The 27,550-nt window shown below is 47.9% G+C and overlaps 1 pseudogene; it reads left to right on the plus strand.

The window, feature by feature from the left end:
• The first annotated feature begins 22,375 nt into the window (after positions 1-22,375).
• LOC123405432 lies at positions 22,376-25,767 on the plus strand (annotated as a pseudogene).
• Positions 25,768-27,550: the final 1,783 nt, after the last annotated feature.

The raw sequence follows: 27,550 nt of genomic DNA on the forward strand, positions 1-27,550 counted from the left end.
TCCTATGGAGCTATCATGAATTTGGTAGGCTCACCCCCACTCATGGTTAATGGAACTACCTTAACCTTGGAACACATGATGCAAAGGCTTGATGCTATTGAAAACAAAATTGCCACAGTTGAACTTGTTGAGGGTTTGGATAGAAAGATCCACAATGAAATTACTCAGTAAGGATCCAAAGTGGGAAATGTTTTCAAAAATTTAAGGGAGAAGGAACCTATAGTTAATGATTCTTCTAGAATTGGCAAACTAGAAGATGTCATAACCAACTTGGGTTCCGCTTTTGCCGTTGTGCAAAATACTCCAAATCTCACTCTCATAAAGATCGTCAAGTCTGTTTTTGTTCCTAAAGCTAGTGGTGAGTCATCCAATAAAGATGAAGATCTTAAGATGATAAATGATCACACTACTTATGGTTTGAGCACCAAAGATGACTATACGTGATTCCATCACCTTTTGCCTAGCTAAGGGCGTTAAACAATAGCGCTTGTTGGGAGGCAACCCAACGAACCTATCATTTTTCTTTCTGTTTTGTGTTTTCCACACTTCCATAATTCTGTTATGATTGTGTTTTTTGTGTTTCTTTTTGCGTTTGTGCCAAGCAAAACCGTTATGATTAGTCTTGGGGATGATCGTTTGGTCATGCTGGAGAAGACAGAAACTTTCGGCTCACAAAAAGTATTTTCATTTCGTTGTTGTAAGAGCTTTTAAGTTGATTATTTTTGCTGCTGATTTCTATGCAAATTCTTCAGACTGTCGCAATGTTTCAAAATTTTTGAAGTACCAGAAGTATATGAAGTATACGGATTGCTACAGACTGGTCTGCTGTCAACATATTCTGTTTTTGTTGTGTTGGTTGCTTATTTTGATGAAACTATGGATAGTATCGGGGGGTATTAGCCATGGAATATTAACAATACAGTAACCCATCATCAAAATAAGTAGAATTTAGGTTTGCTACAGTACCTAAGGAAGTGGTGGTTTGCTTTCTTATACTATGTTATCACGAGTTTCTGTTTAAGTTTCGTGTTGTGAAGTTTTGAAGTTTTGGGTGAAGTTCTTATGGACAAAAGGATAAAGAGTGGCAAGAGCTAAAGCTTGGGGATTCCAAAGGCACCCCAAGTTGATTCAAGGATGCCGTAAAAGCCTAAGCTTGGGGATGCCCCGGGAAGGCATCCCCTCTTTCGTCTTCAATCCATCGGTAACGTTACTTGGGGCTATATTTTTATTCACCACATGTTATGTGTTTTGCTTGGAGCGTCTTGTATCGTAGGAGTCTTTTATTTTTGTTGTGTCACAATCTTCCTTGCTGCACACCTAGAGATAGACATGCACTCACCGTGATTTTGTCGAGCTTCACTTATATCCTTTGGTTAGACAATTCAGCTCACATGTGCTTCACTTATATCTTTTGAGCTAGTTTATTTTGCTCTATGTGCTTCACTTATATCTTTTAGAGAACGACCGTGCGTTTCTTGGTAGTTGATCTATGCTATGAAAGTAGTCTCACAAGGGGTAGTTATCCAAAGGAATACGAAAACTTCCACCTTCATGTGCATTGAATAGTTAGAGAAGTTTGATTCATCCCAACTAGTTTTGAGTTGTGGTTATGGTAATATTGAAGTTATATTAGTAAGGTGTTGTGGATCTAGAAATACTTGTGTTGAAGTTAGTGATTCCCATAGCATGCTAGTATGATGAACCGCTATGTGATGAAGTCTGAGCATGATTAGTCTATTGATTGTCATCCTTTGTGTGGCGGTCGGGATCGCGCGATGGTTTATACCTACCAACCCTTCCCCTAGGAGTATGCGTTGAATGCTTTGTTTCGATTACTAATAAAACTTTTGCAACAAGTATATGAGTTCTTCATGACTAATGTTGAGTCCATGGTTTAGATGCACTTTCACCTTCCACCATCACTATCTTCGTTAGTGCCGTGCAACTTTCGCTGGTGCACAAAACCCACCATTAGCCTCCCTCAAAACAGCCACCATACCTACCTACTATGGCTTTTTCAAAGTCATTCCGAGATATATGGCCATGCAACTACCACCATGACATGTTCCACAACGTTTACATTGCCATTGCATGATCGCACGATAGCTAGCATGATGTTTCCATTAATGTCTATGCCATGCTAGATCATTGTCACGATACACTACCGAAGGCATTCCACATAGAGTCATCATTGCTCTAAGTTTTGAGTTGTAAGTGTGATGATCATCATTGATGGAGCATTGTCCCATGTGAGGAAATAAAAGAGGCCAAAGATGCCCACCAAAAAAAAGAGGCCAAAGAGCCCATCCAAAAAAATGAGAGAAAAAGAGAGAAGGGACAATGCTACCACCTTTCCACACTTGTGCATATTAAGCACCATGATCTTCATGATTGAGAGTCTCTCGTTTTGTCACCACCATATAGCTAGTGGGAAATTTTCATTATATAACTTGGCTTGAATATTCCAATGATAGGCTTCCTCAAATTTGCCTTAGGTCTTCGTGAGTAAGCAAGTTGGATGCACACCCACTAGTTTTCTTTAAGAGCTTTCACATACTCTTAGCTCTAGTGCATCATTTGTATGGCAATCCCTACTCATTCATGTTGATATCTATTGATGAGCATCTCCATAGCTCATTGGTATGCCTAGTCAATGTGACCATCTTCTCCTTGTTTGTCTTGCAACCTCCACCACACTCCAAACCACTTATAGTGCTAAAACCATGGCTCACGCTCATGTATTGCGTGAAAGTTGAAAAAGCTTGAGAAAGTAAAGGTTTGAAAACAATTACTTGGCCAATACCGGGGTTGTGCATGATTTAAATTCATTGTGCAATGATGATAGAGCATAGCCAGACTATATTATTTTGTAGGGATAACTTTCTTTTGGCCTTGTTATTTTGAAAGTTCATGATTACCTTGCTAGTTTGCTTGAAGTATTATTGTCTCCACGTCAATAGCAAACTATTGTTTTGAATCTAATGGATCTGAACATTCACGTCACATAAGAGGAGTTACAAAGGACATCTATGCTAGGTAGCATGAAAGCATCAAAAATTCATTCTTTATCACTTCCCTACTCGAGGACGAGTAAGAGTTAAGCTTGGGGATGCTTGATATGTCTCAAACATATCTATAATTTTTGATGGTTTCACGCTGTTATCTTGTCAACTTTGGATGTTTTGTTTACCTTTTATATATTTTTTGGGACTAACTTACTAATTCAGTGCCAAGCGCCAGTTCCTATTTTTCTGTGTTTTTGACTCTTTTCAGATCTGATTTTGGAACGGAGTCCAAACGGAATAAAATCGCCGAAATAATTTTTTCTAGAACGGAAGAAGATCAGGAGGCTTGAGGGCCAAGGAAGTGGGCCCACAGGGGGCCCACAAGCCCTGTTGCCGCGGCCAGGGGGAGGCTGCAACAACCAAGCTTGTGGCCCCCCTGGCACTCCCTGCCCTAGGTCTTTGGCCTATAAATTCCCTAAAAATACAGAAAAAATCAGGGCATCCACGAAAACACTTTTCCGCCGCCGCAAGCTTCCGTTTCCGCGAGATCTCATCTGGAGACCCTTCCCGGTGCCGTGTCGGAGAGGACTTTGGAGTTGGAGGGCTTCTTCATCAACATCATCGCCCCTCCAATGACTCGTGAGTAGTTCACTTCAGACCTACGGGTCCGTAGTTAGTAGCTAGATGGCTTCTTCTCTCTCTTGGATCTTCAATACAAAGTTCTCCATGATCTTCATGGAGATCTATCCGATGTAATCCTCTTTGGCGGTGTGTTTGTCGAGATCCGATGAATTGTGGATTTGTGATCAAATTATCTTTGATATATATTTGATTCTTTGCTGATTTCTTATATGCATGATTTGATATCCTTATAAGTCTCTCCGAGTCTTGGGTTTTGTTTGGCCAACTAGATCTATGATTCTTGCAATGGGAGAAGTGCTTGGTTTTGAGTTCATACTGTGTGGTGACCTTTCCCAATGACAGAAGGGGTAGCAAGGCACGCATCATGTTGTTGCCATCAAGGGTAACAAGATGGGCTTTTATCGTAGATATGAGATTGTCCATATACATCATGTCATCTTGCTTAAGGCGTTACTCTGTTCTCATGAACTTAATACACTAGATGCATGCTGGATAGTGGTCGACGTGTGGAGTAATAGTAGTTGATGAAGAAAGTATAGGTCTACTTGTTTTGGACGTGATGCCTATAGATATAATCATTGCCATAGATAACGTCACGACTTTGCACGGTTCTATCAATTGCTCGACAGTAATTCGTTCACCCACCGTCTACTTGCTTTCATGAGAGAAGCCACTAGTGCGCACTACGGCCCGTGTGTCTATTCACAACTATCATTTCCACTTTCACTTTTACTTTGCTCTATTTTCTTTGTTGCTTTCAGTTCTCACTTTGCAAGCAATCTATAAGGGATTGACAACCCCTTCATAGCGTTGGGTGCAATCTCTTTGTGTTTTTGCAGGTACTTGTGATAATCCTTCACTGGATCGATACCTTGATTCTCAAAACTGAGGGAAATACTTACGCCGCTGTGCTACATCACCCTTTCCACTTCGAGGGAACACCAACGCAAGGCTCCAAGGCCACGGGGTAATCCTTTGCATATTTGTCAAGGAAGTCCCTAAAGGCATAGCCGTAGCAGAAGGGTTCCTGGTGCCGTTGCTGAGGAGTATCAAGACAAGAATAGTCTCCCGTTAGCACGCTTGTTTCTGGCGCCGTTGGAAGGTCTTCTGTTGCAGTAGCAATCATCAGCATCACCGGAGCCTCGTCACGCTGCCGGAGAACTCATCTACTTCCCCATCTCTCTTGCTGGATCAAGAAGTCGGAGATCGTCATCGAGCTATACGTGTGCTGAACGCGGAGGTGCCGTATGTTCGGTGCTAGATCGGGACGGATCGTGGGACGGGTCGTGGGACGACGGTGATTTGAATCACGAAGCTGTACCAATACATCAACTGCGTTTCTTAACGCTTCCCGCTTAGCAATCTACAAGGGTATGTGGATCCGATATCCCTCTCGTAGATGAACATCACCATGATAGGTCTTTGTGTGCGTATGAAACTTTTTGTTTCCCATGCAACGTTCCCCAACAGTGGCATCATGAGCTAGGTTCATGCGTAGATCTAATTTCGAGTAGAAAACAAAAGTTTTTGTGGGTGTTGATGTTCGATTTGCTGCCCTCCTTAGTCTCTTCTCGATTCGGCGGTATTGTTGGATTGAAGCGGCCCGGACCAACATTACTAGTACGCTTACGAGAGACCGATTTGATTGACCAACATGCAACTCATTGCATAAAGATGACTGGCGGGTGTCGGTTTCTTCTACTTTAGTTGAATTGGATTTGACCGAGGCGGTCCTTGGGGAGAGGTTAAATAGAAATTTGCACATCTCCATTGTGGTTTTTGCGTAAGTAAGATGCGATCATACTAGATACCCATACTAGCCACGTAAAACATGCAACAACAAATTAGAGGACGTCTAACTTGTTTTTGCAGGGTATGCTTGTGATGTGATATGGACAAAGACATGATGTGATATATTGGATGTATGATATGATCATGTTGTAATAGTTAATATCGACTTGCACGTCGATGCTACGGCAACCGGCAGCAGCCATAGGGTTGTCTTTAAACTAACGTTTGTGTTTGCAGATGTGTTTACTATATTGCTAGGTTGTAGCTTTAGTAGTAATAGCATAGATAGCACGACAATCTCGATGGCAGCACGATGATGGAGATCATGATGATTGAGATCATGGTGTGGCGCCGGTGATGATGAAGGTCATGCCGGTGGTTTGCTGATGGAGATCAAGAAGCACAAGGTCATGGCCATATCATGTAACTTATGAATTGCATGTGATGTTAATCCTATAATGCACCTTATCTTTCTTAGAACGACGGTAGCATTATAAGGTGATACCTCACTAAAATTTCAAGATAAAATTGTGTTCTCCCCGACTGTGCACTGTTGCAACAGTTCGCCGTTTCGAGACACCACGTGATGATCGGGTTTGATAGACTCAAGATTCACATAAAACGGGTCCAAAACAGTTGCACACGCAGAACACTCGGGTTAAACTTGACGAGCCTAGCATGTGCATACATGGCCTCGTAATGCAAGAGACCGAAAGGTCGAGCATGAATCATATAGTTGATATGATTAGCATAGAGATGTTTACCACTGAAACTACACTCAACTCACATGATGATCGGATTTGAGTTAGTGAATTTGGATCATGCCACACTCAAGTAACTAGATGGATGTCTACTTAAGTGGGAGTTTATTAGTAATTTGATTAGTTAAACTCTAATTATCTTGAACATAGTCTAAGTGCACTTTCCAATATTTTATGTTGTAGATCAATGGCTCACGCAGTAGCAACCCTGAATTTCAGTACGTTCCCAGGGAAAGCTAAGCTGAAAGATTATGGTAGCAACTTTGTAGATTGGGCTCGTAATCTTAGGCTCATCCTACAAGCTGGGAAAAAGAATTATGTCCTTGATGCTGCGCTAGGAGATGAACCACCCGCTACGTCTGACCAAGATGTTTTGAACGCTTGGCAATCACATAAGGAGGAGTACTCCGTAGTTCAATGTGTAGTCTTGTATGGCTTGGAACCGGGACTTGAACGACGCTTTGAACGTAATGAAGCATATGAGATATTCCAGGAGTTTAAGTTTATCTTTCAGAAGAACGCGTGGATCGAGATGTATGAGACCTCTGATAAATTCTATGCTTGCAAGATGGAGGAGAATTCGGTTGTCAGTGAACATGTGCTCAAAATGTCTGGGTACTCAAACCGTCTAGTTGAGCTGGGGATTAAACTCCCACAAGAGGCTCTCACTGACAGAATTCTTCAATCACTGCCACCTAGCTACAAGAGCTTTGTGTTGAACTATAACATGCAAGGGATGAACAAGTCACCCGGTGAGTTATTCGTGATGCTGAAAGTCGCAGAGTCAGAACTCCGGAAAGAGCATCAAGTGTTGATGGTCAGTAAGACCACTGGTTTCAAGAGAAACGACAAAGGCAAGAAGGGTAACTCCAAGAAGAGCTGCAAAATTGTTGCCAATTCGACGAAGAAACCCAAGGCTGGACCTAAGCCGGAAAGAGAGTGCTATTATTGCAATGGGATGGGTCACTGGAAGCGCAACTGCCCCAAGTATTTCGCCGATAAGAAGGCGACCAACGCCAAACCAGGTATATGTGATATAGATGTTATTGATGTGTACTTAACCAACTCTCGTAGTAGTGCCTAGGTATTTGATACTGGTTCCGTTGCTCATATTTGCAACTCGAAGCAGGGACTACGGAATAAACGAAGGCTGGCTAAGGATGAAGTGACGATGCGCGTGGGAAATGGTTCCAAGGTTGATCCAATCGCCGTCGGCATAGTCTCACTTCTGTTACCATAAGGATTACTTATGAACTTAAATAATTGTTATTTAGTGCTTGCGTTAAGCATGAACATTATATATGGATCTTTTTTATTGCGAGACGGTTACTCATTTAAGTTACAGAATAATGGTTGTTCTATTTTTATGAGTAATATCTTTTATGGTCATGCACCCAATGTGAGGGGTTTGTTCATATTGAATCTTGATTGTGATGACACACATATACAAAACATTGAGACCAAAAGATGTAGAGTTACAATGATAGAGCCACGTTTTTGTGGCACTGCCGCTTAGGTCATAGTGGAGTAAAGCGCTTGAAGAAACTCCATACCGATGGGCTTTTGGAGCCACTTGATTTTGAATCACTTGACACGTGCGAACCATGCCTCGTGGCCAATATGACTAAGGACAAGTTCTCCGAAACAATGGAGCGTGCAAGCGACTTATTGGAGATCGTACATACTGGTGTGCGCGGTCCAATGAGTGTGGAGGCACGCGGCGGATATTATTTATTTTCTTACCTTTACTGATGATTTGAGTAGGTATGGATATATCTATTTGATGAAGCACAAGTCTGAAACGTTTGAGAAGTTCAAGCAATTTCAGAGTGAAGATGAAAATCATCGTAACAAGAAGATCAAGTTCCTATGATCTGATGAAGGGGGCGAATATCTGAGTTTCGAGTTTGGTGCTCACTTAAGACAATGTGGAATCATTTCACAGTTGACATCGCCTGGAATACCACAGCGTAATGGTGCGTTCAAACATCATAATCGTACTTTTTTGCATATGGTGCGGTCTATGTTGTCTCTTACCGATTTGCCTTTATCGTTTTGGGGTTATGCATTAGAGAGAACTGCATTCACTTTAAATAGGGCACTGTCAAAATCTGTTGAGACGACACCATCTGAGCTATGGTATGGCAAGAGGCCAAAGTTGTCGTTTCTTAAAGTTTGGGGATGCGATTCTTATGTCAAAAAGCTTTAGCCTGAAAAGATGGAACCCAAAGCGAAAAAGTGCGTCTTCATAGGTTACCCAAAGGAGACAGTTGGGTACACCTTCTATCTCAGATCCGAGGTCAAATTGTTTGTCGCTAAGAACAGAGGTTTTCTTGAGAAGGAGTTTCTCTCGAAAGAATTGAGTGGGAGGAAGATAGAACTTGATGAGGTTGTAGAACCTCTACTCCCTCTAGATGGTGGCGCACGACAGGGGGAACCGGTGTTGAGGCAACGCTGGTTGAGGAGGAAGCTAATGATGATGATCATAAAGCTTCAGATCAAGTTACTATTGGACCTCGGAGGTCGACAAGATCACGTACTCCTCCTGAGTGGTATGGTAATCCTGTCTTATCTATCATGTTGTTAGACAACAATAAACCTGCGAATTATGAAGAAGCAATGGTCGGCCCAGATTCCAACAAATGCCTCGAGGCCATGAAGTCCGAGATAGGATCTATGTATGAAAACAAAGTGTGCACTTTGGAAGTATTACCTGAAGGTCGCAAGGCTATTCAGAACAAATGGATCTTCAAGAACAAGACAGACGGGACGGTAATGTGACCATTTATAAAGCTCGACTTGTGGAAAAGGGTTTTTCAAAAGTTCAAGGACTTGACTACGATGAGACGTTCTCACCGGTAGCGATGCATAAGTCTGTCCGAATCATGTTAGCAATAGCTGCATTTTTCGATTATGAAATCTAGCAGATGGATGTCAAAATGGCGTTACTTAATGGTTTTCTTAAGGAAGAGTTGTATATGATGCAAATCGAAGGTTTTGTCGATCCAAACAATGATAACAAAGTATGCAAACTCCAGCAATCCATTTATGGACTGGTGCAAGCATCTCGGAGTTGGAATAAGCGCTTTGATGAGGTGATCAAAGCATTTGGGTTTATACAAGTTGTTGGAGAATCTTGTATTTACAAGAAAGCGAGTGGGAGCTCTGTAGCATTTCTAATATTATATGTGGATGACATATTATTGATTGGAAACAATGTGGAGTTTTTGGAGAGCGTAAAAGATTACTTGAAAAAACGTTTTTCAATGGAAGACCTAGGAGAAGCTGCTGGCATATTAGCCATTAAGATCTATAGGGATAGATCGAGGCCCCTAATAGGACTTTCACAAAGCACATACCTTGATAAAGTTTTGAAGAAGTTCAAAATGGAGTTGTCCAAGAAAGGGTTCTTGCCAGTATTGCAAGGTATAAAGTTGAGTAAGACTCAGTGTCCAGTAACTACGAAAGATAGAGAAAATATGAGTACCACCCCCTATGCTTCAGCCATAGGGTCTATCATGTATGCAATGTTGTGCACAAGAACGGACGTCAGCCTGGCCATAAGTATGGCAGGAAGGTTTCAAAGTAATCCAGGAGTGGATCACTGGACGGAGGTCAAGAATATTCTGAAGTACGTGAGGACAAAGGAAATATTTCTCGTTTATGGAGGTGACGAGGTGCTCGTCGTAAAGGGTTACATTGATGCAAGCTTTGACACTGATCAGGATGACTCTAAGTATCAAACCGGATACGTGTTTATTCTTAATGGGGGTGCTGTAAGCTGGTGCAGTTCCAAGCGAAGCGTCGTAGCAGATTCTACGTGTGAAGCGGAGTACATGGCTGCCTCGGAGGCAGCTAAGAAGGGTGTCTGGATGAAGTAGTTCATGACGGATCTTGGATTGGTGCCGAGTGCACTAAATCCAATAACTCTGTTCTGTGACAACACTCGTGCCATTGCTTTTCCAAAGGAACCAATGTTTCACAAGAAGACCGGACACATCAAATGACGCTTCAACCTCATCCGCGACTACGTCGAAGGAGCGGACGTAAATATTTGCAAAGTGCACACGGATCTGAATGTAGCAGATCCGCTGACTAAACCTCTTCCACGAGCGAAGCATGATCAACACCAGAACTGTATGGGTGTTAGATTCATTCCAATATAAATCGCATAGCGATGTGAGACTAGATTATTGACTCTAGTGCAAGTGGCACACTGTTGGAAATATGCCCTACAGGCAATGATAAAATAGTTATTATTATATTTCCAATTTCAAGATAATCGTTTATTATCCATGCTATAATTGTATTGAATGAAAGGATAGATACTTGTGTGTATATATAGACAAAACAATCTCCCTAGTAAGCCTCTAGTTGGCTAGCGAGTTGATCAAGGATGGTTAAGGTTTTCTGACCATATGCAAGTGTTGTAACTTGATAACTGGATCACATCATTAGGAGAATGATGTGATGGACAATACCCAAATTATAAACGTAGCATGTGATCGAGTCATTTTGTTGCTATTGTTTTCTCCATGTCAAGTATTCATTCCTTTGACCATGAGATCATGTAACTCACTAACACCGGAGGAATACCTTGTGTGCATCAAACGTCACAACGTTACTGGGTGACTATAAAGGTCCTCTATAGGTATCTCCGTAGGTGTCCGTTGAGTTAGCATGGATCAAGACTGTGATTTGTCACTCCGTGTGACGGAGAGGTATCTCGGGGCCCACTCGGTAAAACAACATCACATATAAGCCTTGCAAGCAATGTCACTCAAGTGTTAGTCACGGGATCTTGTATTACGGAAAAGTAAATAGACTTGTCGGTAACGAGATTGAAATAGGTATAGAGATACCGACAATCAAATCTCGGGCAAGTAACATACGAAGGACAAAGGGAATGTTATACGGGATTATATGAATCCTTGACACACAGGTTCAACCGATAAGATCTTCGTAGAATATGTATGATCCAATATGGACATCCAGGTCCCTCTATTGGATATTTATCAGGGAGTGTCTCACGTCATGTCTACATTGTTCTCGAACCCGCAGGGTCTCCACACTTAAGGTTCGGTGACATTTCGGTATAGTTTAGTTATAGGTATTGGTGACCTAAGGTAGTTCGGAGTCCCGGATGAGATCATAGACGTCACGAGGGTTCCGGAATTGTTCAGAAACGAAGATTGATATATAGGATGGTTTCATTTGGTCACGGGAAAGCTTTCGGGCATTACCGACAGTGTACCGGGAGTGACGAATGGGTTCCGGGTTTTTACCGGGAGGGGAACACCCACCCGGGAGTGAGCGCAATAGTCCTAGGGTGGCGCACCAGCCCTTAGTGGGCTGGTGAGGCCAGCCCAAGTGGGCTATGGCGCTAGAAGAGAAAACCAAAAGAAAAAAAAGGAGGGAGGTGGGAAGGGAGAGGAGGACTCCTCCTTCCCCAAACCGAATTGGAGTTGGAGTCCTCCTCTCCACTTCGGCCGGCGCCCTAGGGGCTCCCTTGAGCCCCAAGGCTAGCCCCTCCCCTCCTCCTATATATAATAGAGGTTTTAGTGTTTTTGAGACACAACTTTGCCACGTGCAACTCAAACCTATAGCTCGTAGTTCTTCCGCTAGATCGGATTTCTACGGAGCTCGGGCGGAGCCCTGCAGGAATAGATCATCACCATCACAGGCGCGCCGTCACGCTGCCGGAGAACTCATCTACTTCCCTATCTCTCTTGCTGGATCAAGAAGGCGGAGATCGTCATCGAGCTGTACATGTGCTGGACGCGGAGGTGCCGTCCGTTCGGTGCTAGATAGGGACGGATCGTGGGACGACGGTGACTTGAATCACAAAGCTGTACCACTACATCAACCGCATTTCTTAACGCTTCCCGCTTAGCGATCTACAAGGGTATGTGGATCCGATATCCCTCTAGTAGATGAACATCACATGATAGGTCTTCGTGTGTGTAGGAATTTTTTTGTTTCCCATGCAACGTTCCCCAACATTGGCCCCTCACGAGGGCCTTGCCTTGAGTGATGCCGGACCCATTGGTTTGCCTGGTGAAGTGGGCTGACTCTGGGCTGCACGCAGGCAGGTCTGGGTACCTCCATTCCCAGAACGCCGACAGTAGCCTCCGGGCCCAAGGCGCAGCTGGGCTGGCATCTCGATGAAGCCTCGTGGTTGGCCCGAAGCATCACGGGCCCTAAACGCCTGCGGGCTAGGCCTTTTAAATGGAGGACCCTTCTTCTCTGTGCAGAAACTCCTCACCCGCGCCTGCACGCCGCCTCCTCCTCGTGATGATTCCTCCACTGTTTATTCCTCCTGACTCCTGCGCACCGCGTCGGCTTACCCTCATTCTTCTAGCCATGCCTCTGAAAGGCGCGCTTCGGGCCGCGTTGGGCTGGTCAACAATGGTGAACTTCGAGGGGTTGGAGAATGTCCGACTGGTGGTCACGGCTGGCTCCAATGAGTGGGGGGCCACCCAGATCTGCCCAGGTTCATGGCCTCGGGGCAAGATGATGTCCCCCATGGTTCCTCTTCATATCCACGCCCTTCTTTTTGGTGTACTGCCGCCGTTCTCAAGCTTCCACAGTGAAGTGCTTTCACATTACCAGATCCACACACTCCATCTTGATCCCAACTCTTTGGTTCTCCTTTCGGCCTTCACGTTCTTGTGCGAGGCCTTTGTTGGCATCGGCCCTTCCACGGCATTGCTTCACCACTTCTTCTCCCTCGAATCGATCTCGGTGGGGCAGTGCTCTGGATGCACGTCCTTGAAACCGGCCGACGCATCGGTCCAGGGGGCCCTTGGCGCCGAGCTCCTCCCCAAAGCAGAGGGGTTCCGTCGGTAGTGGGTGCATGTCGAGATTGTCGAGGCCGGGGTCCTGTTCCAGCCCCCATCGACCCCCGTGACGCCGAACCGGGGGTGGATGCGCGAGGAGCTTAATGACCCCCGGCTCACGCCGGTCCTGACCCGACTGGAGAGGCTGAAGCGGGCGGGGGTGACGATGGTGATGGTGGTGCGGGAGTTTATTTGTCGGCGGATTGCTCCTCTCCGGCGCCACTCCCATCCAATGTGGGCCTATGCAGGGCCTCCAGACCCAATGAGGATCCAAATCACGCCTGTTTCCTCTGACGTCTTGTGCGTGTTGCTCCGTCGGCTGACTGGTGGCAATCCCGACGAGCTTCGCCAGAATGGCCTCCCATTATATAACTTCAAAGCCCCGGAAGCACTAGTCGCGGAGATGCCAGTTTTGATGAGTGGGGGTTCCTCCCTAGGGGGAGGTGCCCCCTGGCGGGGTTTCGACCCTTGGGGTTCAGGTCCAGGGGAACTCTGGTCATGTCGCCCCTCTTGCAGCCGGAGCGGGCAATGCATCACCGCCGGCTCCCCTAGCCCTTGCTCCGGGTCGAGTCGGGGTCGGTGGCGGAGATCTGTCCTGGTGTGAATCGTCGCCCCTGCCTTCCAGCTTCAGCCGAGGTCCGCCGATTTCCCTCGCCAGGATACCCACGACGGCCGGAAAAGGACGTTGCCCATGGGCGACAGCTCCCAAACGCGGTGGGCTCCAATGAAGAAGAAGTGGATCGCCATAGACGAGTAAGCGTCCGTACCCTCCTTCGTGCTTTCCTTCTGTGTCTTCCTTCTGAGCCTTTGTTCTGTAGGCTTCCGACCGACGACGAAGGAGGCAGGTAGGTGCTGCCCGCCCTCGAGATTACCGAGCATCCTGTGGTTTCTTCTCTCGCATCCCGAGGGGTTCAACCTTCCGGCTCTCTCATGCGTGAGCCTCCTGCGGTCTCCCTTGCCTGCAGCGTCCGGCTCTCCGAAGGAGTGCCACTCCCCTTGCATGTGGCCCCTCCTAGGGTCGTGCTGCGCCTCCCTTCTAGACACCTTCTGCTTGGTGATGCGGGGCCTTAGGTGGCGCTTCCTTCCGATGAAACGCCTGCGCGTGAGCCCCCAGCCCCCGAGCATGGACTCTGGCCGGGAGGCTCCTCGCGCGCCTCTCCCGTTCGCCATGCAGGAAGTGAGAACTCTTGTTGGCCACTTGAGCCCGTCGTGGGTTCGCGTGCCATGCCGTGGGGCTTGCACCATACCACGGCAGATGAGCTTCAACGTCTGGGGGCTGGGCTTGCCTGTCATGAAGCCTGCAGAGAAAGTGAGCGCCGGCACCTAGCGTCAGGGTGGCACCAGCTTTAATTCGCCGTGGACAGTGACCGCCAGCAGCGGGAGCACGCCCATGCAGAGGCAGAGGCGTCTCTTGGCACAGCGGAGGAAGCCCGCGAGCGCTCTCTCTCTCAGGCTCAGTAGTGTGATTGTCGGTGCAGGGCCTCCGAGGATCACCACAAGGAGCTTCACGCCCTCATCACCAACCTCGAAGAGCAGGTTCAGCAAAGGGCCGCCCTAGGGAGTTTGCCTACTGAGTTCTCCCCTGCCCTCATGGGCTTTCGGGTGTCTGTCGATTCACTGGCGCTCATAGTGGTGGAGCAGAGCCTGGAGCAGGAGCGCCAGGTGTCGCATGCCGAGGAATCCCTCGCCTCTCGTGATGCGGAGCTTCAGGAGAGGTTAGAGAAGGCGATGGCAGAGGATCGGCGTTCCCTTCTCCTTGACTATCGTGCGAAGCAGAGGCTCTAGGAGTCCCGCTTCCACGAGCACCACGGCCACCTGAAAAATGTGGTCAACACCCTCTGGAAAAGTTTGGATGAGGAAGAGAAACGTCGACAGGTCGCGCTGCATGCCCAGGCTACTGCCGAAGGTAAACTGTCTCAAGTTTGCAAACAGGTGAAAGGCGTGGCTTCCCTGGTTGGAGAGTCCTCCGAGGAGGCGGTCCGTGCTCGCGGCCTCCAACTTGAACGCTCTCGGATGTTCCAATCGCTCGAGAGGACAGCCTCCTACGCTTTGAGCGACATCTGTGGCGAGAGCGTCTCCAGCCCCCTGTTCCCCGATGATGCTAGGTACTTGGGCTTCTTCCTCCACATCATGGAGCGTCTTGACGCGAGTGCCGCGAAGGCCCTAGCGCTCGTGGAGGTAAAGAGCCGTGACCTCTTGAGTCAAGCGGCCTCGGACGTCTTTAGCCACCTCCTTTGCCTCGACCCAGACTTCTACTTCTCTGCGGTGCTAGATCCACTGCTAGAGACGACCCACGCCACCCTAGATGAATGGGTCGAGATTCATGTGGAATATCTGGTGGCAAGGCTTGCTCCTGAACGCCACGGCGTGGACACTGGCGACGATGCGTCCCCCTGATCCGCCGCTTTGCTCTCCCGATAGGGTTATGTACTAATTTTAACAACAACTTTGATGTATCTGGTGGGTACCTTTTAACACGTTCTCTGAAGACGAGGTGTGCACGATGCTTCCCTCCTGGCCATGGCTGGTGCCAGCCCATGTTGTCGCAACGTTGATGGTCAAGTCCGCGGGCGTGGCTTCATCCGTTGAGCCTCCTCGCTGCTTGTGGGGCGGTTTGTGGACCCTTTCGACACTTTGTGTCTACAGGTCCCGGTCCCGCACATTTCCCTGCCGTCGTGAGGCACAACCAGTTACCAAGGTTGTCCCCCATGGGGCAAGGCCCCGACGCCCTGAGTGCCGACATGGGTAGCACCTGGGTGGCCGAGTGGCTTTGCGGCCGGTAAGGCTCCGGAGGCATGTTGCTCAGGAGTCCCCCTTGACACTCAAACCTCTCTACATCGACAGGTCCCAGTCCCGCACATTTCCCCACCGCCATTAGGTTCAACACACTTCACGGGGCAGGGCCCCGCCGCTCCTGGCATCGACGTGAGCCCTAGGACAACACCAGGGGTGGCAAGTGGCCTTATGACCGGTAAGACTCCTGAGGCTCGATGCTCAGGAGCCCCCTTTGACGCTCGAGCGATTCCCCACTCCGCCCCTTTTTGCGGTTGCCTCAGGAGGCCCGGGGGTCTCCCGATGTTCTCGCGAAACACCAATCAGAACAAAGGGAGAAAGAGAACGCGAGTTCAGTAAAACGAGAGAACATAGAGAAGGAATTCCCGCCCTTCTTTTCTTCTCAAAACATTAAGCATGGGAGCCTTTGATAGCTTAAAATACAAAAAGGGAAGGCCCTGGTGGTCCACAACTTACAACGCAAGGAAGTAACGAGAAAACTGCCGCATCCGGCACCCTAGCTATTCACCGCCTCCGTCTCCCCGCAGCGCTGAGCATAGGGCTTCTACCAGGTGTGGGATGGACCCCTTCTTGGTCCTCGGGGGGCCTGGGCGTATACAACCTCGGCTCGATATACGTGAGAGTGTCACGGTGGGGGTGTATCTCCGAGGTTGCGAGGACACTTTGTCCTCGTGAGTGTCCCTACCCCTGAGGCATTAGGTGCCTGACTTCAGAAGTCATTGGTGGACTATGTTGATTGCCTACGTCTTCTCGACTAGGCATGGTGTGGACCCCTTCTGCATCTTCGGGGGGCCCTGGGTGTATGCAACCTCGACTCATTATTACGTGAGAGTGTCACGGGATGAAGTAGGTTCCGGAAGGATTGAAGGACGATGGAGGGTCGATGCAGATATGGCGCTGAAGCGGCGCGTGGGCGGTGCACAGGTGTTATGGGTTGATGCTGGTCCTAGGGACGCTTCGAGGGCCCCATGGCTCATAGGCGTGTGACCGGCTCTTAGTCCGGGGGTTCATAGCCGCGTGGCGTGGTCCGTCTTGAGCGAGCTCTCGAGTGTGGGAGGAGCCCCCAACGCTTGCTGGCCGAAGAGCTCGCCCAAATGGTAAGTCCTGAGTCCCTGGGGCGCCATCCCAACAGACCTCGCCGCCCCCCAGGTCCCCTCGTTGATACACCGGGCCATGCCCCCAGGCCGGGCTAGCCCGACCTAAGCGCAACGGCGGGTACACGAACACCTGCTGGCGGTCGAACGGAGCCCGCGCATGCGACATGGGCGTGTGTGTCACGCCCAAGATGTGACCCTATCCTCAATTTGGCACGAGGGCCTCGTCAGGGATAGAAGCACATCTCGTCGTGTCGCAAGAATGGATATCGTTACAAATACATGTATTGAAAAGAAGATATATATATATATATATATATATATATATATATATATATATATAGAATTGGCTTACACTCGCCACAAGCTACATCAGAGTCACAGCAGTACAATACACAATCATCATGAAGAAGAGCAGGGTCCGACTACGGACAAAAACAAACGAGAAAAGAAGAACGACACCCATCCTTGCAATCACAGGCTGCCGGCCTGGAACCCATCCTAGATCGATGAAGATCAAGAAGAGGAAGCAACTCCAGATGAACAAATGAACGCGGTCGCGTCAAATAACCTTTACCTATACCTACAACTGGTGTTGTAGTAATCTGTGAGCCACAGGGGACTGAGCAATCTCATTTCCAAAGGTATCAACACTAGAAAAGCTTATTAGGGGAGGTAAGGTTAAGTGGTGAGGTTGCAGCAGCGGCTAAGCATATATGAGGTGGCTAAACTTACGAGTACAAGAATAAAGAGGGGGAAGAACTACGCATAGCGGACATGACTAATGATGATCAAATGAATGATCCACATCACCTACCTACGTCAGACATAACCCCACCATGTCCTCTATCGGACAAGGAACTCACGAAAGACACAATCATGGTTATGCACTCAGTTGGCAAGTTTTAATTAAGTTAACTTCAAGTTATCTAGAACAAGTGTTAAACAAAGTTTCCATGTTTCCACATAACAGTGGGCACGGCTTTCCGAAAGATTTAACCATGCACGGGTGCTCCAATTAGTCCATCACAAATTACCACAAGCCGCACAAAAATCCTCGATCACGACACTCGACATCTCGTCGAACTCCGTAGTGGAAAACCTCAACTCTAAGATTACCCAAAGCATCACAGGAATCCCGATGCACAAGATATCCCGTCAAAGGTAAAACTAATCCAGTAAGGCCACCCGGTTTGTCGATGAACCCGATAGGAGCCACGTATCTCATTCTCAGGACACACCCTCTATGCATAGTGGACGGTAGCCAAACCACGAGTTGCCCCGAGGTGGCACCGCCGACTGCTAGGTGGGTGGACCAACACTGATGTGGAGCACTAGCCCGAGGGTTGATTAATTATCCTCGGGGTCCGGAAAGTCCCTATGCAATTTTATTAGGTTATTAGACAAATGTAGTACCAAAGTTGGGCCTTGCCAGACCAACTTTAATCTAAAACGAATTATTAAGGGGGTCCCCTTAACAACCCCGATCGTGTTAGGAGCGCTCAAATATGGAACATAACACCGGTAGCCGAAACTAAGGGGGCAAAGGTGGAACAATACACCAGGCTTGAAAGGCCGAGCCTTCCACCTTTTACCAAGTATATAGGTGCATTAAATCAAATAGCATTAATATGGTGATATGACAAGGGACCCATGTTATCACATGGAAGCAACTGCACCTGCAACTAGCAACGCTAACACAAGGTTAAGCAAGCGGTAACATAGCCAATCAGTGGTTTGCTAGGTTGAACAGGTTGAAGGTTTTCATGGCATTGTTGAGAGGCTGATAATTAACATGTGGTAGGCAATGAGACATAATCGATAGAAGTGAGAAAACTAGCATGGCAATAAGAGTAATGGTATCTAGGGAAATGGTCATCTTGCTTGAGATCCCACTTGGAAGAAGAACAACTCCGTGAAGCAAACGAATCGATGTAGTCGAACGAGTCTGCACTTTCCGACACGCTTGCGGAACTCTATCGAGACGGAGGAAACCGGAAACAAGCATCAACACACGACATTTACCACACGATGCATGATACGTCTCCGTCGTATCTAATTTTCCGAACTCTTTTGCCCCTGTTTTCGACTCTAACTTGCATGATTTGAATGGAACTAACCCGGACTGACGTTGTTTTCAGCAGAATTGCCATGGTGTTGTTTTTGTGCAGAAATAAAAGTTCTCGGAATGTCCTGAAAATTTACGGAGATTTTTTCTGGAATAAAAGAGAAATACCTGCAAAAAGATCCACCGGAGGGGGCGTGCCAGTGGGCCACAAGCCCACAGGCCGCGGCCAGCCCCTATGGCCACGCCGTGCAGGCTTGTCGGGCCCACGTGGCACCACCGCCGCCAAACTCAGCTCTATATCTTCCATTTTGCCTGGAAAAAAGTCAGAGAGAAAGTTTCATCGTATTTTGCAATATGGAGGCGCCGCCACATCCTGTTCTTCATCTGGAGGGTAGATCTGGAGTCCGTTTCGGGCTCCGGAGAGGGGAAATTGTCGCCATCGTCATCATCAACCTTTCTCCATCCACAATTCCATGATGCTCTTCATCGTTCATGAGTAATCTCGTCGTAGGCTTGCTGGACGGTGATGAGTTGGATGAGATCTATCATGTAATCGAGTTAGTTCTTGACGGGGATTGATCCTAGAATCCACTATGTTCTAGATTGATGTTGCTACTACTATGTGTTATGACCCGGCAACCCCGGAGTGACAATAGCCGGAACCACTCCCGGAGATGACCATAGTATGAGAAGTTCATGTATTCACCGCGTGTTAATGCGTTGGTCCGGTTATTTATTAAAAGGAGGACCTTGATATCCCGTAGTTTCCATTAGGACCCCGCTGCCACGGGAGGGATGGACAATAGATGTCATGCAAGTTCTTTTCCCTACGCACGTATGACTAGATACGGAATACATGCCTACATTAGATTGAGGAACGGGAGCTAGTTACTTATCTCTCCGTGTTATAGCTGTTACATGATGAATCACATCCGTCACACTCATCCATCACCGATCCACTGCCTACGAGTCTTTTACTACTCGTTCTCGCTACGTTACTTTGTCTAGGATTGTCCCTTGCTACAAAAGGGATTGGGCCACTTTGCTGCTGTCACTTTGTTGTTGCTGTGACTTTGCTGCTGCCGCTACTACTGTTCCTTGCTACTCAGCCGTTACTTGTTGAAAGACTTTGTTGGAGCCGTAGCCGGGGAAGCATTCTTCTCAAGAATAATCCCCCGTCAGCATGCTGGCGCCATTGATTCAACAATTAGGAATAGTCTGCCGTGTCAACAGATCGTTTCTGGCACCGTTGCTATCATACTACTTTTCTACTGATACTTTGCTTGCAGACACTAATCTTTCAGGTGTGGTTGAATCTGACACATTCAGCTGCTAATACTTGAGAATATTCTTTCGCTCCCCGTCTTGGCGAATCAACAAATTTGGGTTGAATACTCTACCCTCGAAAACTGCTGCGATCCCATACGCTTGTGGGACATCAATGCACAACACATATGATGCATGAGCAGCTGTATACATGCAAGTCACGGCATGACAAATCACACAATCAAACACTACACATTAAGTGAAATTCAATATGCAATGAGTTGCATATTGACGAAACTCCACGTTCATTTATTTAGTTCTATCCTGATTAGATACACAGCAATATTAAATGTGGTTGAACATGTCAAGAGGTGAAGCGTAATAAAACTACCTATCTAGGCATTTTAAATGAGTTCGGAAATGACGTATAGCATCTCCGAAACGACCTCACGTGTTAATTTGCAAATCTGTCCACATCTGAACTAACTCATTTAATTAGTTGTTAAACAGAAAAAATAGGTCCACGTGATTCTACGCGTTGTTACAAGCAATTCACACATAGAGAACATCTCCAGCGGAGCTACGGTTCAAAAGATACGGACACCGCAAGATATGATGGCATGAATGCAAAATGTGTGCAACGACGGTCAGGAGCACTTCAAAACATACAACCAGCAAGATAATATGATACTACACGAGATTCTAAGCAAGTTCCATATAGGACACGATAAAAACGGAGCTACGGTTCAACAACTACGAGCAAAACAAGACATCACTACAATCTGCCAAAATCAGCCACATAGCATTTTCTACACCCCACAACTATGAGCTACACAATCCCAATATACTCAACCAAGGCATGACACATTAGATGGCAATAAGCACTACAACATACAACTAACAACAACTAGCATGGAAGCATGGAACACTAGGAAAAGAAGTCACAAAATGGCATCTCACACACTATTTCAGACTTAGTGAAAATAGCAGTTTATGAAGCTGCAGTTTTCGACCTGAAGGCATATTGACAACAGCAAAGCCATAAGCTAAAGGACTCCAAATGGCATGAAAATTCATAGCATGCTAGATAATCCTAAATTCTACAACTAACTCCATTACCCCAACCTCAAAAGAGCTACAGATCACAAGATAGAAGCAAGACAAGACAACAACAAAATATAACAGATCTCAGACTTGGAAATATTTCAGTATCTCTAAAACAACACTATTTCTATCAACCTGAGAGCAAGAAAACCACACCTAAACATGGATTACTATAGCATCCAAAATCACCAGGGGCTAGACTAAATATCCAAGGACAACTCTCTAGTTGACAACTCCTCCAAACGAGGCACGGAATAAATCCTACGAAATAGACAAGAGGGCAACATGGCAAAATATCACACGAACTAACTTACTCAAAAGCTAAAACTAAATGCACAGAAGAATCCTATGGAATTTTCTACCCCGAAAACATATAAAACATGTGGGGTTGCACAATAATAATTTCACCACACGTATATGCGAGATAATACCCTAAACATGGAAAATAAACTAGCGGCCTAAACCCTACAAGCAAAAATAAAGGGGTTCCTCAAACATGGACATTTCTACTACGGCATTCGAGCAATCCTGACATGCACGAGAAATTAACATGGGACCAAAACATAATAGACAGCACATGCTTCTAGGCATTCGGAATGCTAAACTACGTCAAACAATTATGCAAGTTGCAAAAACGTAATCTACACGCAAAACTACACAAGAACCATATGCTACACGTCGCGATCCGACTTACGGAATAAAAATTACGGGCGATTTAATATACGTTTAATTCCTGAAATTAACTAAACCGGAAATAACCTAAATGTCCTAAATGGACCAAACCACTCTATTGGGCCGAATCTACACGCGCAACATAGCAAACCTCCACACGGATGAGGAATATTGGCTCGAGGGGGCTATACCTGGGCCGGCATGGAGGGAGAAGGTCGAGTGGGCCGAGCAGGGGAGAAGACTCGGTCGGTTGTTGGTGTGGAGGCCGACTGGCCTCGCTCGGGGCCAGCTGGGCCGCGACAGTTGGGCCGGGGGCGCTCGGGGCCCAGGACACGAGCGGATGGCGCAGCCCTCGTCGACCTCCCGTCTCCTCCTCCGAGCGAGACCGCGAGGCTATGGCGGCGGTCTGCTCCGGCCAGGGAGGCGAGCAGGCGGGGCGGCGCGCGAGGTCTGCATGCGGGGCGACGCGGGGGGCGAGCACGGGCTCCGGCGGGATGCGGTGACTCCGGCTGCCGGATGTGGCACGGGCGGCTCCGGGGCGCAGGCGGCCGGTTCCGGTGGGGAATGGCGGCAAGCTTCGCTCGGGGCGGCTGCAGCGGGGTTCCGGTGGGGCTGGCCGGGGGCGTGGGGCGCGGGGCTGCTCAGGCAGGGGAGGCTCGGGCTAGCTCCGGGAGCCTCGGGAGGAGTTGTGGTCGCCCGGACATGTCCGATTTGACCACGAACATGTCCGGTAGGTGGGGGTTTTGGGCAATCTGAGCCATTAGATGTAAATCCAATGGCCAGATTTGGTCACAGGGTTTGGGCCGCGGGATTTAGAGGGTTAGGCCTAGAAGGTGGTGTTTTTGAGGGGGGTGGCTGCTAAAATGGCTAGGGGAAACCGTAGTGAAGTGAGAGGGGTCTCTCTAGGGGGGTGATTCTTATATAGGGTTGGTCTCTGGTGGGGTGGACCTCGTCCGTCCGATCGCGATCCGACGACCACGAATGGAGGAAGTGGCTAGCTGGGACTAGTGGGCTGTGTAGTTGGGCTACGTAGGGATGAGAGGGAAATGGGCGACCCGAGAACGATATTTTAAACACCGATAAAATGTCCGACGATAGACCGAATACGGTGCCGCTACGGTCGGCCGTTCGGGTACCAGACGGACTCCGATCGGGACGAAATTCAATAGGCGGCCTAGCTATATTAAAATAAGACCACACATCAAATTTCAACCCAATGAGAGAAAGTTTCAACCGCACTTTTAAAAATCAAGGATTTGATGATGTCGCGGGCGCGTGTGTGTGTGGTCGGGCCCAGAACGGACAACGACGAGAACCGTCAACTAACATCGGATGCATGTTTTGAAAACTGGCGGCAACAGAGATGCCGATGGAATGCGGATGATGTGCATGATGCGATGATGATGCGACAAATAAAAATAACCACACGATGGAAACGGAAACAAAAGGGGAATATTCTGGAACATCGGCATCGGGCTGTCACAACTCTCCTATACTACAAGAGGATCTCGCCCCGAGATCCAAGAATGAAAGGGGGAGAGGATGGGAACGAACAAGAGGTAAAAACTTAATCGCTTCTTTGACAAACGAGTGAAAACAACGATCCTTGAAGGTTGCAAAAAGATGAGGAATGATAATAGAAACAACCAAGAATTCACGGAAAATTTCGGCAGCACTTCGGTAGGAAAAAGGGACAAATGTTTTGATAAGATGGGAGAATTAGACAAGAATCATAACAAACAACTAAATAGAACAAGGGAACACCATGATCTTGATAGAACAACATGATAGACCCAAAAGAGCAACATCACAATGCCTCCGGAACAATAGAATAGGAACTAGCTCATCTCTACTATTAAAAGCACGAGAGGGCAGATCCAACTCACCATCTCAGCCATCTAATTACATCATCAACGATCAAGATATGCTGTTAACGAAACTAAACAATTTTCGTTAGCGCTAATCGCCCACCCCCACGTCGTCTCGCGGTTATCCCCCGCTCACCCGCCTCCTCCCGGTCCCCCCGCTCGCCCACCTCGCCCCGCTCTCAGCGCCTCCTCCCGGTCGCCCCGCGCCCCGCCCGCCCGCGCCGCCCGCTCGCCGTGCACCCCGTGCGCCCCGCCCATGCCGCCCCCTCGCCCCGCCCGTGCCGCCCCCGCGCCCTTCCCGCCCGCGCCGCCCCCGCGCCCCTCCGGCCCGCGCCGCCCACGCGCCCTGCCCGCCCGCGCCACCCGCGCCGCCCGCTCGCCCTGCACCCCGTGCACCCCGCCCATGCCGTCCGCTCGCCTCGCTCGCCCCTACACCTCTCGCTGCCGGTGCGCGCCTCCTCCTGCCCGAGCTACAGCAACCTGCGGCTCGTCCGCCCCCTCCTCCGGACAGCCTCCACCGGTGTCTCCTCCTCGCCCAGCCGCAGCGGCCCGCGGCACCTTCGCCCTCCTCCTCCGACGTACCACCGTCGATGCGCGAGCACAAGGTTTGTTCCTTCCTTCCATTGTGGGATATAGGGTAAACATACATCGAGGTCGGTTCTCACTAACTTTGACTTGTTCGACGTTCCTTCAGTTGTGGGATAGGTAAACAGACATCTAGGTCGGTTTGACTTGGGTTGTCAACATTTTCATCCATCCACTTCTCCTTAATGAATATATACAGAAAATCTTTCAGTGATGCTTGCATGATCTTCTTCCTTCTATTTGTGTACTGTTATACAGATCACATTTTGATGACTCTGTGTTTCTGAATTGCAGAAAGGAGTTAGATATGGGTGCCCACTGGAGGATGTTATTACATGATTGCAAATCCAATGCCGCGGGTGGAGATCGGTATACTACAACCCGTCGAGAAAGGGCTTCTTAGGCAAGGCGCCTACCTTAGTAGGCCAGATCCTGGTTCAGCACAAGAGATGGTTAGAAGGGTTCCTCCAAATATCCCTCTCCAATTACAACCCCTTTTTATTAGGCCATGGTAAGATCAACCTGGGGCTTCAAATGGGTTACTCGGTCTGTGGCTTCAGGGCCCTGAACAGCTTCCCCACCTTTTACTATGTCATCATCCCTTCACTTTGCTTCCTCACTGGCTTCTCTGTTTTCCCTGAGGTAATGGTTGACATTCTACAGTATGTTCTGAAGCTTATTTTTATGCACCACAGTTCAGTTCTGACACGATACTTGCATGTGCAAACTCATCCGGATAACCAACCGTTGGTGCATTCCATTCATATACGTCGCGGTAGCTGCATACTCCTGGAGCCTAATGGAGTCGCTGCAATGTGGTGACACTTCTGTGGAGTGGTGGAACGCACAAAGGATGTGGCTCATGAGAAGGACCACCTCCTACCTCCTGGCGGCCATCGACACGATTGGGGGAATGCTGGGCATCTCTGAGTCCGGGTTCAAGCTGACGGTGAAGGTGGACGAGTCGCAGGCTATGGAGAGGTACAAGAAGGGGAAGATGGAGTTTGGGCCCATCTCAGGTATGTTTGTGATCATCACCACGATCTCACTGTTCAACCTGGCGTGTTTGGTGCTCGGGCTGGGCAGAGTTCTGTTGCGCGAAGGCGCAACAGGGTTGGGACCCTTGTTTCTATAGGTTGTCCTCTCTTGGCCATAGTGGTCATCAATGCCCCAGTCTATGAGGTCCTCTTCATCCGCAGGGACAGTGGAAGCCTGCCTTATTTTGTCACCCTCGTTTCCCTTTGCTTTGTGTTGTCGCTCTGCCAACAGGCTACCTAGATATGAAGTCGGCGCAGAAACTATGAACAGACTTGAATGGGGAACGTAGGGTTTGAGCCTTATGAGGGGCATTTTGAGACAATCTATCTATACACAAGGCTCTATAACTTGCATTTTTTGCACAGTCATGACAATGATGTGGTACTCTCTAAACCCATATTGATTAACAACTAATGCATCATTATTTTTTCATGTACTTTAGCCCTATATATCATCTGGTAGTTGTGCAGGGCAGGTTCCACATCGAACGGGGCATCTCAGCTTGAAGCTGCGGCAGAGATCCGGTGCCAGGATGGGGTCATGCAAGCAACCTGAACGTCTAAAAGGAAAGCAGATGTATCCGCATGGTATGAGCAAGTTTCTTTCTTATGCGGAAGTCATACATGTACGATCATCACAGAATTAATCAACATCGTCTCATCTCATCTCATCCCCGAAGTGGCGAAGTTTTTGTGTATGTACGGTAGTAGTAAGTTTGTTTATAAACGAAGCATCGCCATTGACACTCCTCTCCTCCATTCCCCATCGCGTTCACGTTCGCACCCGCACGACACTCCGCTACATCACCTCCTCTCCTCCTGGCTCAAGGCTGCGTGCGGCTCGGCAACACGCAGTAGAACCATTTCTTCTGCAGAATCAGATGGGAATGAATGAGTGTCTAAGGGAGAGGAGGAAGAAGAAGAGGAAAATTTGATCTCAACGACGATGGAGATTGGTGCTCACCAAAGTGTTGGCCCTGGAGTTGTTGTAGGTGTTCTTCTTGGTGTCGGGCCTGGCGTCCTTGCTGTCGGCAGACCTGTTGGCCTTGTGCACGTTGACGGGGGCCTTCTTATCATCCCTGGCCTTGCTGAAGATAACAGTGAACCCATCGGCGGAGGCCGGGTTGTTCACGTCCCAGGCGCCGAACTTGGGGATTGTGCGGCCAGCCTCCATCTGAATCAATCAATCCAACCACAACATCCATTTTCTTGGTTTAATCCATCGTCACATTTCTTGTTTGCGACACTAAGAGAAGATCCATATACGATCAATCAAAACTAGTGGGGACGGGGCCTTTAGCCCCGACCCGTAAGGGGCTTTAGTCCCGGTTCACCAACCGGGACTAAAGGGGCGGGACTAAAGGCCTAACCTTTAGTCCCGGCCCTGTTCCAAGCCGGGACTAAAGGTGCTCCACGTGGGCGCCTCGTAGCGCCCCAGGGGCAGGCCCTTTAGTCCCGGTTCGTTACACGGACCAGGACTAAAGAGTTTCAGATTTTGTTTATTTTTGGGTTTTTTTTGAATGAAATTATTTTTGGGTTTTAGGGTTTTAGGGTTTAGGTGTTCGGGAGATTAACGTGATGCCTCGTTTGGTGTTCGGGAATTAGTTTTCATATAATTTAAATAGAAATAATTATGCATATATATATATATAAGATTAACTTATCTTACAAGCGAGCATATATATACAATTAGATGGAGATCTGAATTATCGGGACTAGAGCCCGTCTATTCGATTACATGGACGAACATCAGTAATGGCCCCTAGCTACACTAAATTGTCATTTGTCATCTATAGCTTCCGTCCTCAGAAAGGTCGCAAGCTCCTCTGCAACAGCAATCGCGCGTTGCTCTGGTAGGACCTTCGTCCTCATGGCCGTGTACTATATAAGAAGAGGAGATGAATATGAATATCAATCATGATAACAAAGAATGACGGGTAAAAATATAGGTGTGAATGTTCATTGCTTACGTCGAATCTGTGATCCTTGTGCTCAGAGGTAAATGTGCGAATGGTCTCGCAAACA

Source organism: Hordeum vulgare, chromosome 6H, assembly GCF_904849725.1.
Source record: "Hordeum vulgare subsp. vulgare chromosome 6H, MorexV3_pseudomolecules_assembly, whole genome shotgun sequence".
Classification (NCBI taxonomy): domain Eukaryota; kingdom Viridiplantae; phylum Streptophyta; class Magnoliopsida; order Poales; family Poaceae; genus Hordeum; species Hordeum vulgare.